This window comes from Panthera pardus, unplaced genomic scaffold, assembly GCF_024362965.1.
Source record: "Panthera pardus isolate Hobbes unplaced genomic scaffold, ASM2436296v1 HiC_scaffold_20, whole genome shotgun sequence".
Taxonomy (NCBI): domain Eukaryota; kingdom Metazoa; phylum Chordata; class Mammalia; order Carnivora; family Felidae; genus Panthera; species Panthera pardus.
This window is the reverse complement of record NW_026526766.1, coordinates 89,589,305-89,602,543: the sequence shown is the minus strand read 5'-3', so window position 1 is coordinate 89,602,543 and position 13,239 is coordinate 89,589,305.

Here is a 13,239-nt window from a genome sequence, read left to right as displayed (position 1 = left end):
GGAGGACGCAGAGGAGGAAGAGTGGACCCGGAGAGGGGGCAGAAGACCCCGCCCCTGTCCCACGGGAGACCAGAGCAGGGAACAGATACAGTTGTTTGGAACACTCTGGCCTGTGCGGTATTGGAGCACCTGTCCCAGTTCTGGGCATCCCGCTTCTCGGTAGGCACGCTTTTCGGCGGTTTGTCTTCATGTGTAGACGCCATTCCCCAGCAGAGAGGAGGGGAAGGTGAACGTCCTAGACACATCCAGGCCTGGATTCCCCTCCACGCTGCTTTCAGTTACTCTCAGCCGGCGAGGCCCCGCTAGGAGCTAAGGGTGCGGGCCCAGGCCTGGGTTCTCGCCGGCCGCACAACCTAGCGCTTGCCGAGCACCAGTTCCAGGCCATTTCCTGAAATACACGCCGCGGTCCTGACTCCCAGCTCACCCAGCAAGACGCCAGCCCATCGGTTGGTTCCCAGCGCGCGCCAGCGGTCCCAGGGTCCGTTTCTACTGCCCCTTCACTCTCCGTCCTCTCCCTCGGGGGCCCTTCCCTGTCCAGGACCTCGGCGAGCCCTCCCATCTGCCCTCCCTGCACCTAAGAGCCGAATATTCCCAGAAGAAAACCACACGGTCGGGCTGGTTGGTTTCACTTTAATGGTTGTCAACCTCAAACAGACGCAGCATCACCAGAGGATCCGACTTTGAGTCTCTTACGTTTGCTGTGCCCTCCCCACGTCAGCTGTTACACCTTCAACCCTCCCACGCCCCTCTTCTGGCCTTTTCATGATTCACTGAGCAAATGGAAGGCGGCAGACCTCAGCTTCCCTGCACCAACCAGGCAAACCTACCTCTGTCTGCACCGAATTCCTCCTGCCGGAAGCTGCGGCCTGCGGCCTGTCCCTTACCCTGTCTCGGAAATTGTGTTCATTTGCTCAGCCCGCTCCTGAATTCTGGAGCTCTGGACTGTCATCCCCATAGATACGCGCCCACACTGCCCATCTTTAAATATGTATGTAATAGGCGTGTATTTATACAAGTTTGGAATCAGGACTTTCTGCCGTGTTCCTCCCACTGCACCCAACCTCTAAAGTTCGGGTTCCTCGGGGCTGTTGTGGGGTCTCTTCAGGTTCTCAGTGCCTTGAAATAACATCTACATGCTTATGGCCCCCAGCCATGTGGTTACGGGTCAGATTCTCCCCCGAACTCCAGGCTAAGAAACACATCTGCCTGGGTCGCCTAGCTGGCTGGGTGGGCAGAGCGTGCGACTCTTGATCTCGGGGTCGTGAGTTTGAGCCCCGTGTTGGGGGTAGAGATTACTTAATAAATAAAGGTTTTTTAAAAAGAAAAAAAAAACGTATCTGCCTGCTTGTGGTCTCCCTTCAGGTGTCTCCTATCTCAATCAAGCTTGGCATGTTACAATTTTCCAGTCGCCCACACTCACCTCAAAGTGTGTCACCGGCCCCAGGCTGACTCATTTCTGCCAGTGGTATCGCTGTTCACGGAGTTCAAATCGGAAACCTAGGAACCATCCACCCTTGCTGCCGCCATACCTACATCCGGTCCATTAGCAAACGCCATCAATTCTGCCTCCAGTCAGTCTGGAATCTCTCCACCCCCACCACCATCGACCAGCGTCTCAGACATTATCCTCTCCCAACTACACTTCTCTCCCTTCTTCCACTCCGGGCCCCTCTCCGGCCTCCTCCCACAGCTGCAAATTGGTCCTGTCACCACCCCCCCCACCCCCCCACCCCCCCCCCCCGTCTAAAAGCCTCGTCGCGGTTTCCCACCGCACCGTGGGTAACGGTCAAGTTGGGTCACAGTGTCTGCAAAGGTGTGAGTCTCAGTGCTAAGATCAACACGCCCTCACGGCTACACTCCTTTCTAGAGGCTCTAGGAGAATCGGCTTCCTGCTCGTTTGGCTTTTTTGGAACAATTCAGGTCCTTGTGGTTACAGAACTGGTTTCTCGCTGGATGTAAACGCAGTGTAAAAGCAGCCTCCTAGAGGCTACTGCGTGCCTCGACTTGGGATTCCCTTCCTCTGTCCTCCGAGCCAGCAAAGAGGCCGAATGCTCACGGAGTATCCCTTTGACACCCGCTCCCCCCCCCCCCCCCCCCGCTTCTGCCTCAGTCCTTAGCTTATAAACCCCTAACTAGATTGGGCCTACTGGATGATCTCTCTTCTTTAAGATGGTGTCGCGACCGGCGCAACAAACACCGAGATCAGGGTCCTGAGGGTAGGGGAATGTAAGAAAGAAAAGAAGAGAAGCCAGTTTGGGAACAGGAGGGTCCCCTGGGCTGATGGCCCGAGTGACGGCTTTATTGTTGCTGTACACAATCTTTTATATCAAGACTCTTATGGGTCAGGCCATTCTGAGAATAAACAGGTTTCACGTGACCGCTGCCAGCCAAAACATTTAGTTCTGTGTACCTTGTGAATTTTCTAAACGGGTCACAGCAAGACCTTGTTGATAAGATTGCTAGCAAAACACAGTTCCCATGTTTGTTTCTATTTGGCCCGGGGTAGAAAAGGGGGGTAGCATTACTGCCAACACCCACAGACCACAGGCTTCAGGAATTAGCTTTCTCAGCCTCGACAAGGCTTTCGTATGCCTTTGCAAGTGGGGGAATGGGAAGGGGAACCACCGGGTTGGCTGAGTCAACAGGGAGCCGTTGCTCGACCCGGTCTCAGCCTGGCACCAGGGTGCGGTCTCCCACAAGATGGTCTGCTTAGCAGCCTTACTTGTATCTGCAGACCTTAAGTTCCTTTTGTCTTGTAATGTAATATAGTCACAGACTCCGGGGATTAGGATGTGGTCATCCCTGGGGGGACCATTATTCAGCCTGCCACAGTCACCGTTAATAGTAACGTTAGAAAGTATTACCTTCCTAGGAATGAATCTGATAGAACACGCACATGTCCTCTGTGCAAAAGAACTATACCATTGGAGGAGAAATTAAGGCTGTTGACTCTCCTTGAGGTAGAATTTTGAAGCTCTCTGTGCGTTAGAGCTCTTCCTGGTTTTGGACCAACCCCAGAATAAAGAAAAGCCACAGTTTGTACACACACAGTTGCTCCGCTATGTTCTTGAATTTCAACAGCTCACGCGAGGAAATTTAAGCAGGGAGGTTCCGTTCTTGGAGAATCCAGGTGAATTTCTGTGAACTGTCTTGCAATATCGTAAACCCACCGTTGAATGCAAATGTTTTGATGCGGTGCTTAAATCGTAACTTTCAGAGTGTAAATTATCACGAGCGTAGTACGTGACTCCAACAAAGGTACGCTTTTCTCGTATCAAAGACGACTCTATCGGTTTAGTGAAATGCTGTGACCTGGGAAAGGTATTCCCTTTGGAATTGTGCTCCCAAAAGTCTTTGTGATTTAGCAAGCCGTCCTGTGGGCTGGTTATGCTAACCGAAAACATTAGGTCGTTCTCTTGAGCTTCGCAGCACTGTATGCTTTAAACAGAAGCCTGGCTCTTTGCACCTTCTCTCAGTTCGCACTTGCCTAACTAAAATTGCCACGTGTCAAAAGCACGCTCCCGTAATTGCCGAGGCATGAAATGCCAGGCTAGTGGAATCTAGTTACTTCTGGAAGTACTCGTGACCACACAGCACCTTTCTTACACGAAGGAGCCGTGCCTCATTTGAAATTACTGAAATCACGTCTGCACGTAAGGCATAAATCCCAGGTACTTAATGCTTCCGACGTTAACGGTGCCACTGTAAGAGGGGGCAGGAGAAACAGTATATGTGCTGCCGAAGCGAGCACAAGGGGGCAGGAGAAACAGAAAAAGGAAAAAGATTGATAGAAACTAATCATTAAGTGAATTTCACTGCAGCTTCTATTTATGGGAGATCATTTTGGGGTTGCCAAAGGGGGCTGCGGTCTGGGAAACAATTCAGTGAAGTTATTGTGTTACATGTTTTATAGCAGATGATTCTCAGCCGTTACATCAGTGGGCCAGGATTTCCTGAACAGAGTATCGCAGCCTGATAGGCTTAAACAGAAGAAATCGTGTTCCCGTGGTTGGGAAGGCTGCAGTTCCCAGATGAAGGTGCCTGCACGGTTGGTTTCTGGTGAGCCCTCTCCTTGACTGGCGGATGGCACCTTCTCGCTGTGTCCTCTGTGGATTTTGTTCTGTGTGCCCTCCTGGCATCTCTTCCTCTTCTTAACGTTATCTTTGAGAGAGAGACGGAGACAGAGCGAGAGCGAGGGAGGGGCACAGAGAGAGGGAGACAAAATCCAAAGCAGTTGGCTGAGCGGCTGAGCGTCCAACTTCGCCTCAGGTCATGATCTCACGGTTCATGAGTTTGAGCCCTGCATCAGGCTCTCTGCTAGCAGCACAGAGCCGCTTTGGATCCCCTGTCCCCCTCTCTCTACCACTCTCCCGCTTGCTCTCTTCTCTCTCTCTCTCTGTCTCTGTCTCAAACTAAAAAACAAAAAAAAAAAGGAAGATATAGTATATTTATGGATCAGAAGACTCAATTGTAAAGAAGCTAATTCTCCCCAAATTGACCTGTAGACTCTATACAATAAAGTAAAAATAGCAATAGAATTTGTTACGACATTAATAAACTAATTCTAAAACTCCTATGGAAAAGCAAAAGGTAGCCAATATAGTCTTGGGATAAGACAAGGTGGGAATATTTGCAGGCAAGTTTCAAGAGTTACCATGAATCTACAGTGTAGCACTTCGTGCAAAGACAGACCATTGAAACAAAATATAAAGATACTTTATCTACAACGAGGGCACATGGAATTTGGAATTGTGGGCAATAACATTTTCATCACTGCCCCCTCCCCCCCCCCCCCCAGTTTAGCTAGTTGATAAATATTTGGTGAATGAATGGATTGATGGATGCAGAGGTGAGCTCCCGTGAACTTGCTAAGCCTCAGCTCCAGGGGCCGTTGTTTGCAAGGGCACTTCCTCACATGCTGAGACGGGAAGCTCCCTTAGCTCATTCACAAGGTCAAGTTTCTTGAAGTTGCTACTTAGCAACTTCAAGACTTCTTGTAATTCTTACAAGCATTTCAAAGCCTGATGCTTTCACTTCAATCAATTTAAATTTCTACCATTTCTAGGGCAGGTGGCATTGGAGGGTGGCGGACATTTGGGGGATGTGTTTTGGGGGGAATTTCATGTAGAAATACTATTAACGTGAATTTGAAAAGATGCTTCAGAAGGATTCGATAACATGACCGAGAATTTTATTTAATTTTTTTTAAATTTTTTTAGGGTTTATTCATTTTTTAGAGACAGAGCATGAGTGGGGGAGGGGTAGAGAGAGAGGAGACACAGAATCCGAAGCAGGCTCCAGGCTCTGAGCTGTCAGCAGAGAGCCTGATGCGGGGCTCGAACTCACGAACTGTGAGATCATGACCTGAGCTAAAGTCAGACGCTCAGCCGACTGAGCCACCCAGGCGCCCCATGACTGAGAATTTTAAGTTCCTGCATTGGAGATGTCCGAAGGGTGCTCTTTTTTGTGCTTTCTTTGATGTGTCTACATACAGAATCCCATCCCCTGTGTTTAGAGAGAGTTTTATTTCTTCCTGACCATGTCGGTTGCCCGTAACTCCTTTTTCTGCCTAGCTGCTCTGGCTAGAATTTCCAGCAGCAATGAAAGCAACCAATCTGCTCTTTATCATGTTGAGGAAGTTCCCTTCTATTTCTGGTTTCCTGGGTGTGTTTTTTATCGTGAAATGAGGTTGGGTTTTGCGAAAGAAGAGGTTTCTTTTCTGCACCGATTGAGATGATCATGTGTTTCCCCCCTCCATTCTATTAATGTGGGGTATTATGTCGATTGATTTTTTTCCTATGTTGAACAGCCTTGCATTCCCGGGATAAATCCCATTTAGTCATGGTGTGTAACCTTTTTCATATGCTGCTGAGTCTGGTTTGCTAGTATCTTGTTGAGGATTTTATACTATCGTCATAAAGGATGTTGGTCTATAGTCTTTTTTTTCTTGTGATGTCTTTGGCTTTGATATCAGGGTAATGCTGACCTTGTGGAATGACCTCATGTTCTTTTCTGTCTTATTTTTTTTTGAAGACTTTGAGGAATACTGGTGTTAATTCTTCTTTAAACATTTGGTAGAATTCACCGGGAAAGCCATCTGTTCCTGAATTTTTCTTTCTTGGGAGGTTTTTAATTACTGATTCAGCCCCTTTGATGTTCTAGTGTCGCAGGTGAGTGGGAGAGACGCTGGTCCTTGTCTCACCGAGTTGAGCAATGAATCTCGCAGACACGAGAGTGAGCAAAGAGAGTATATTGAGCCAAGTACAAAGCTCTCAAGGGTGAGAGGGGTCCCGACTGGGTTGCCGCCAAGGATTTTTGTCCCTGACTTTTTAATGGGACCTTATCAGGAACTGGATACTTAGTTTGTGAGATTCCATCCATGGCGCCTAACACAGGCAGGGCTGGAGTGTGTTTATCCCTTCCCCCCCACCCCAAACCCTCTGCTGCTGCCTCCCACCCTCAGCTGAAGTCAGCCTCCCAAAGGTCCCTTATCTCTCCCTGCCTACTGTTAACCCTTTCCCTACTCATTCCTCCCCCTGGAATAGGATCCCTCACTGTCATTGGGACCAAGGACAGTGACAGTTCTGGCTTCTTCAAGCTGAAGAGGGACGGCGTAAGGATATGGCACTCAGAGTCTACCAAGGGTCGGTCGAGTGGTCCCCAGTTATGGCTCCACAGGAAGGCTGGCAGGCATGAGACGGCACGGACATCGGCAGCCACAAAGAGAAAACCACAAATGACTGTGCTGACCAACAAGATGGCGCCCGTAAGATCCTGCCCCCAATTTCCAAACCACTCTTCCTTTTTCTCATGTTCAACTGTTGGATATTTGCCGTGATTGTTGTTGAAATTGAACTAAAGAAGTCAATGTTTAACTTGGGCATTTATCTCAGGACCCAATAAAAAGTCATTTGTCAGGGGTGCCTGGGTGGCTCAGTCAGTTGAGCGCCTGACTCTTGGTTTCAGCTCAGGTCATGATCTCACGGTTCGGGAGTTTGAGCTCTGCATCAGTCTCTGCGCTGACAGCACGGAGCCTGCTTTGGATTCTCTCTCTCTCTCTGCCTCTCTCTCTCTCTCCCTTCCCATCCTCGCTCTCTCTTTCTCTCTCTCTCTCTCTCTCTAAAATAAAAATAAAAAGTCATTTATCGGAAAGGCACCTCCGTATAACAGTTTGTATGGACTGAAACCCTGGATCTGTGGGTATTTCTTACCCTGATGAATGCTGTGGGAAGGGTCGAAGGCCATGGGAGGTGAGTCTTCTGGGACAGTTTCCTTAAGTGTTTTTTTAAGATATCATTTACTCGTTCTGCTTTACCAGGGAGTCGAGGTCTCCAAGAGCAGTCCGAGCGATAATCTTTCCTCAGGGCCTTCGACATCTCTTGGCAAATGCCAGCTTTGAAAGAGGGCCCGTTATCACTTTGCAGATTTTTAGGTAAGCTGAACCTGGGCATTATTTTATAAAGCAGAGCTTTTATGACTTCTGTGCTTTTTCCGTTTTGCAGGGGAAGGCCTCTACCCAATTAGAAAAGCATCAGCCCATACCAACAGATGCTGGAGCCCTTTTGACCTTGGCACCTGCGTGCACCCTGATTGCCCGTCTTCCCCTGGATGGCTTCCAGTTCTCTGACTGCCTGGGAGGGCAAGGTCGTGGTTCAAAGGATTGTTTCTAAGACAGACGTCACAGGCCGAAACTACTTGTTGAACTGTCCTTGACAGATTTTTCCTGGTAAATATCTTTTCGGCCGTTCGTTAAGTTTTCTCTCTCCCCAAATGAAAGGCCTGACACAGTATTAATGTAGTCTTCATCTGGGCTAATGTATCTCTTCCCAACAAGGGACTGGGACTTTCAGGCATGATTGAGAATGAGTGAACATTATATTCTCCCGAACACAACAGAGGGGTTCTGAAAAGTATTTGGCTAGGACCTTCTCTGAGACACCCTTTACTGTCACCTTATGAGTGGTGAGGTGACCAGGATGGGAAAGGAGGACAGAATAAGTGGCCCCTGTGCCCAGGAGGAAGCTAATTTCAGTCCCCTCTAGCTCCACTCTAACCCGAGACTTCTGTGCCGTAACGATCTTCTGTGTGACGGGGGCAGAGACATAGAACCCTGGGTGCCATCAGTCTTGACGGGTCCCTTGAGGAGGAGACAGACCTCTGGATGTTCATCCACGAGGGCAGTCCCTCTTCCAATGGTCCCCTTTACAGTGGCTTTTGGGGGCATTCTCCCTTAAAATGCCCTGTTTGGCCACACTTAAAACAAGCACCAGGAGCCCCTCGGGTTGGCTGGCCTGCTTGTCCTTCCGTGGCTGCCACCGACAACACAGCCTTTCTGTGACCTCTCCTTTCCTTTGCACGGGTCTCCCCCTGATCTCTATTAAAGAAGACCCAGGGGGCACCTGGGGGGCTCAGTCGGTTAAGTGTCTGACTTCAGCTGGGCTCAGGTCATGACCTCGCGGGTCATGAGTTCGAGCCCCAATTGGGCTCTGTGCTCACGGCTCAGAGCCTGGAGCCTGTTTGATTCTGTGTGTCCCTCTCTCTCTGCCTCTCCCCTTCTCTTGCTCTCTGTCTCTCTCTCTCTCAAAAATAAATAAATGTGAAGAAGAAGAAGAAGACCCAGTTAGCTGCCTTGTCTTCAAAAAGGTGTCCAAAGAGTTGTCTGGGCTCATAGCCAATTTTTGTAACTTTCTCCTAATACCCAGAGCTGACTGAGTCATAAACTTATCTTTTAATATCAATTCCCCCTCTAGGGTGTCAGGGGAAAGTGAAGTATGTTGTATTAAACCTCTCTTAATCTCTCCAAAAAGGTGGAAGGAGGTTCCAAAGGGGCCCCATGAGCTAACTTCAGATAATTTCAGGGCTTAGCCCTAGTCCTCCTCAGGCCTTTCAGAATATACGCCTAGAAGTGTTTCTGTCTCCAAACTCCCAGGGGTCAGTCGTAGTCCCATTTGGGGTCCAGGTGAGCAGCCTGCCTTCCCGTTGGGCAATCTGCTTCCCCATTTGTCCTTCTCCAAAATCTCTCATCTGTTCATCCCCAAGGATTCAGCAGCCTGTAGGGTGGCTTATTTCTCTGTGGCTGTGGGGTCTGGTTGAGTATTAACATAACATTTCTCCAACAAAGTTCAAACATGTGGGGTAGGTTTGGGAACACTTCTATACATTAAAAATTTTTTTTTAATGTTTGTTTTTGAGAGAGACAGAGACAGAATGCGAATGGGTTAGGAGCAGAGAGAGAGGGAGACACAGAATCCGAAGCAGGCTCCAGGCTCTGAGCCATCAGCACAGAGCCCGACGCAGGGCTCGAACCCACGAGCTGTGAGATCATGACCCGAGCCGAAACCGGGCGCTCAACTGACTGAGCCACCCAGGCACCCCGGACCACTTCTGTATATTGATCAGGGTTGTCTGCAAATTTTCCCAAGTCCTTTTTCCTTTGTTGAAAATCTTGCAAGGAAAGTGGAACGTGGACCTTCGTGGGGCATTTCAGTCAATGTGCCTCCCTTTCAGGGGAAGGACTTCTCATCACTGGCAATCGAGATAAGGAGGACACGTGGTCCTTCCTGAGAAGAGGCCTGGGGGCGAGTCTGCAACCTTGAAAGGGCCTGGAGGTTGGTACCCAACTTACAGGTCTTACATAAGTCTGTCTGGTCCCATAAAGCAAACGAGACTTACACGTAAGGAACTTCTGACCATCTACCCTTTCTTCCACAGCATCGATCTGACCATAAGATAGTACTGTGCTGAGTACTTCCCTCAGGAGGCCAGGACTCTCCACCCCCCAGGCGATACTGAGGCCACGCCTGGGAACAACCACCACCACAACAAACTTCATGCACTTCTCTTTGAGCATTTGTAGATCCAATCTTTCCCAGTTTTTCAGAACACCTTCCAGAGGAGTTTCCCAGCTCGAGATCCCGACAGAAGTCAAGAGCCTCCATACCTGGTGTATCAGAGAGGTGACAAGAAGGCGTCCCTACGTATCAGCTCTTGCCACCTACTAGCGGCGCATGGGAGAAGAAGTCAGCTGCAAAAGAAAGGGAGCAGGGGTCGACAACTGGAAGAATTGTCGCCCCGAACAACTCCTCGTTCCCATATTTATTGGGAAAGGGAAAACAATCATCAAAAGACATCAAGATGTATTGCATTGTTCAAAGAGCGTTCTCAAGAGAAGAGCGGAACTTGCTTAAAGCGTGTAGCGGGGGTCATCTAGGGCTGAGCGAGCACAAAGAATCTGCTCAGATCCGTGGCAGGTGATCGTGGTCTCGGAGGAAGTGGAGAAGTACAGACGAAAGCAGGCGGCTGTCCGCCTTGAGCGGGCCAGGCGTTCCCGGCTGCTCGGCTTCGTGACGTACATCAGCTGCCTCTCCAGAGAGACCTTTCAATATACATTTTCTCAAGGCTCTATTATTTCCGGCCTAGCTCTGCATAATGCTTTTTCTCCAATCATCACGTTGTGGTGAGGGGCCGTCACCAGCTCTCCCCATTTTGGAGCAAGGTATCCCTTGATTCGCCTTTCCCAAAGTTAGAGAATGGCCTGACACCTTTGGTTGAAGAAGGATTGGGCCCTCGGGAGTAGCCATTCTGACCCACTGCTTCAGCCCCCACACAACCCTTCCCTTCCCCCTCTGGGTTCGTCTAGATCCCTTAAATCTTAGGAGTCCAGTGAGGTTGGCCGTTCAAGGTTTGTTATTTATAAAGTTGATGGGTACAGGCAAACAACTGGGGCGATTATGGGGGGGCGGGTGCTGCTGATGGAGGTTTCCCCAGGCCGTGACCCCCAGGGCCAGTCTCCATCCTTTTATGTGTCTCAGGTGCCCATGGGAACCATAGGACAGGTTCAGAGCACTGGATTGCCAGTCCTTACGTGCGCCCCCAGACAGAGAAAGTCCCTCGCGACCTCGTTCTCCGGAGCCTCCTTGGTTGGGCCCTCATTACTTGGTTGTACCAATCTGCTTGCACCCCCGACCCATGGACTCTAGTCCATAAGATTAATTATTTCTTCGCCTCACCCCAAGCATCCTTTCTTCCTGTATGCCTGATGTCCTATCAGCGGATGGGTCCCGATTGAAGGGTGTAATCCTTGAGACCTGGTAGCACTACAGTTCCTGACTTTTTCTTGCTGAAACAAGAAAGCTTCAATAACAACCCATTAAGGTTCCCGCTGCTATTGTGCACAAAGAAGGCTCTGGTGGTAGATCTGTGCTCCCACTCTTTTTTGTTTTTAATTTTTGTTAATATTTATTCATTTTTGAGAGAGAGAGAGAGAGCACGAGCAGGGAAGGAGCAGAGAGAGAAGGAGACACAGAATCCGAAGCAGGCTTCAGGCTCCGAGCTGTCAGCACAGAGCCCGACGCGGGGCTCGAACTCACAAACTGCGAGATCGTGACCTGAGCTGAAGTCGGACGCCCAACCAACTGAGCCACCCAGGCGCCCCTGTGCTTCCATTCTTAATATTCTAAACCCAGGGGATACAAAGGGATGGCTCTACCATTGTCTGCTGATCCTCAAAGCCTAGAGTCCTGGCCACATTTAAGCCTGAGCTGTATCTGACAACAAAACATAGATCTCACCAAACAACAGAAAAGCGTGAAAGCTCTCTCTCTCTCTGATCTGGACTATTGTGACAGACACTTTTACAGGGGAGGTCCTGGGAGCTACCCAGACAGCCTTCCCTCCCTAAGTGTCAATATCAGTAGCACCACCCCCGAAACTGCTGCACCCATGAGACGCCCAGGTATTTGGAGAAAGTTACGGGGAATGAAGGAGTGATTCCAGATCCCGGAATGAGTCCCTAATTGCTGGAGCATATTGATCATCAGGGGTTTTAGAAGCCATTTAAGAAGGACAGGCAAAGGAAGAATAAAGGAAGAAGAGAGTGTGGTTAGGTCAACGTTCCAAGGGGGGACTGATGAAACCTTTATCCAGAAGCCTGTCACTTGAGACTTAAGACCTGTGGCCACACTATCCACTTTTAACTGGCCGACAGGTGCCTGGTTTTGAGAGTCATGGTCAGGTGATCCTCGGTTCAGAAAAGGGAAGGGAAGCTTCCGCTGTTACCCTCCAACGAGCTAATCCTGGGTTTCAGCACCGAGGTGTTACAGGTGGGTGGGAGAGACACTGGTCCTTGTCTCACTGAGTTGAGGAATGAATCTCGCAGACACTGGAGAGTGAGCAAAACGGCAGAGTGTATTGAGCCAAGTACAAAGCTCTCAGGGTGAGAGGGGTCCCGACTGGGTTGCCACCAAGGATTTTTGTCTCTGACTTTATATTGGGACCTTACCAGGAACTGGATAATTAGTTTGTGAGATTCCATCCATGGTGCCTAACACGGGCAGGGCTGGAATGCATTCATCCTCCCCCAGCCCCCCAAAAAAACCCTCCCACCCTTATCTGCATTCAGCCTCCCTAAGGGTCCCTGATCTATCCCTGCCTTTGTTAACCCTTTCTCTACTCAATAGGTCTTTCAGACTTTCTATTTCTTCTTGAGTCAGTTTCGATAGTTTGTGGGGTTTTAGGAATTCGTTCACTGCAGCTGGGTTATCTAACATGTTGGCCTACAATTTCTTAGTACAATTTCCTGATTTCTCTAAGGTCTTAGAACTCTCCTACACCTTTCCGATTTCTCTAAGGTCAGCATTAATGTCCACACCTTGATTTCTGATTTTAGTGGGTTTGGGTCTTACCCCCTTTTTGTTGTCAGTCTAGCTAAATGTTTGCCAATTTTGTTAACCTGTCCAAAGAACCAACCTTTGCCATGTTAATTGAGTCTTGTTTTTCCTTTCCCCCCACTCTTATCTTTCTTATTTCCTTCCTTTGCTAACCTTGGGTTCTGTTTGCTTTTCTTTCTCTGGATTTTTAAAATGTACAGTGATTGGAGATTTTTTTTTTTTTTAAACGATGGTGTCTACGGCTATCATCTTCCCTCTGAGCACTGAAAGCCAATAAATCGATAACTGGCACAGGTACCAAAGATAACCGTCTTTTCAAAACAGGATGCTGGAAAACCCGAAATAATGGGATCTAGACTCTTGGTCGCACACATGTAAAACAAGTCAGTTAACATTATAAGACTTCTAGAAGAAAATGTAAGACAAAATCTTTATAAATTCTCAGGACACAAAAAGCACCAACCATTAAAGAGGCAATTGGCAAATTGGACTTCATCCAAATTTAAAACTCAGACTCTGCTGACGATACTTTTGAAAATAAAGCCACAAATTGCGAGAAAGTAATTGTTGC